This window comes from Pieris napi, chromosome 8 (genome assembly GCF_905475465.1).
Source record: "Pieris napi chromosome 8, ilPieNapi1.2, whole genome shotgun sequence".
NCBI classification, from domain to species: domain Eukaryota; kingdom Metazoa; phylum Arthropoda; class Insecta; order Lepidoptera; family Pieridae; genus Pieris; species Pieris napi.
The window spans coordinates 6,695,712-6,697,622 of record NC_062241.1 but is presented as its reverse complement, the minus strand read 5'-3'; positions in this window follow the sequence as shown (position 1 = coordinate 6,697,622).

The following is a 1,911-nucleotide window of genomic DNA, read 5'->3' as shown; positions in this document are numbered from 1 at the left end:
GTAATGATTTTTATTTTACTAATCTCCCAATACTGTTTTTAATGTCGTAACGTATCAAAATTAGACTGAAAATCACAAGACAGAGTACTTTGTTTAGAAAAAAATACGATATTTTAAAATCGATTAAATATTTAGATTTACAGAGATACACAGAAATTGTTTCAAAAGTCAGTATATGTGCTAATCTAAAGTCTTTGTCTAACATTTTTATACAACACTAGAAAAAAAACAAATTAAACATGCCATGTTACTTGATTTTTTTTCCCAGTGCAATAATTATCGGATTGTTCGATGACGTGAACAACAATGCACAATCTTCCCTCTTTAGTCTTAATCGCGCCATCTAGTTGTTGCTTTCGACATTCGCTCACACTGAACTGTACTACAGAAAAACCGAACTTTTTTGTTTATTGAAAAAAAGTTTTTTGTCACAGATGTTATATAAAAAAGGGCTTGAAGCATACAGGAGTACGTCAAAATTTAATAATAATAATATCTGTTCGCCGATGCCATAATCGAGTTGGTTTAAATAAAAATCCTGTTCCTATTAGGTACATGAGAAAAAACAAAATCTTACCACACACCACAATAGACTTAAATATTTTAAAATAAAGATACTTGAGCACCGAAGGTAGATTACGGATCAGCTGTTTTTGTATAAAGCTATCATAATTTGTATAATTTTCCGTAAATTCTACTTGTGCGTTTCTAGAGCTAACTCACGTTATAGAATACTGTTTGTTAAGGGTTCTAGAACTAATCAGGCCTATAACAGGATGACTTGTAGAGTTAAGAGTATGTCGAGTGTACAACAGACTTTGTGTTTCGTTCGTTAATGTGAGTCAGTGACTTGGTCATTCAAGGTTCGGCTGCAGAGATTCGGTCGGTGCCAGAGTCCAGAGACAGCGGAGACTATATCTAATAGGACCTATGTATAGATATAGATAAAAATAAATAAAATAAAAAATAAAAAAAATAAAATATGTTTATTATGGAACATAAGATACATGTATCACTTATTCCACGTCTTTAAATTTCAATTTGTAGGCATCCCTACTCATCGGCAAAGAAGACAGAGGGTGTAGGCCGAGAGAAAAAGCCGGCGTAAAAAACTCTCGGTACTCTTTTAAAATATCAAATCATCAAATAACACTTATTTTAAAACAAATATCGCAAATTAATTAGAGGTAGCCTGTCTAGCACTAGTCCCAGGCCCTTTTATCAACTAGATAATCGTTGACTTTATAGTAAGCCTTTTTACACAGCTTTTCTTTAATACATTTCTTAAATTTATTGAAAGGCAGAGATAAAAGAGCCTCTGGGATTTTATTAAAGAAGAGTATCCCTTTCCCCAAAAAAGAATTACTAACTTTGGATAGTCTAGTACGGGGAAATTGCAGCCTGCGTTTGTTCCGTGTATTAACATTGTGCGTATGTTCTATTCTAGTCAACTTATCACTATTTTTGTATACATACATAATATTTTCATAAATATATTGCGAGGGAAAGGTAAGTATATTAATTTCCTTGAATTTATCTCTAAGAGATTCCCTACATTTTAAATTATAGATTGCACGAATAGCCCTCTTCTGCAGGATGAAAATAGTTTCGACATCAGCAGCATGACCCCATAATAATAAGCCATAATTAAGTCATTAAGCTATGAAAGTAACTAAAATAAACAAGTCTAGCTGTATCGACATCAGTTAGTGAGCGAATTTTTTTAACCGCGTAGGCTGCAGAACTAAGTCTCTTCGCCAATCCGTTAATATGAGGGGACCACTGAAGTTTTGAATCCATGGTGATTCCGAGAAATACAGTTGTATCATCCAGATTCAATTCCTCATCGTTTATAATTGGTCTAGTATCCATAACCCTTGCATTTTTTGCAGAAAATTTAAGGCATTTTGT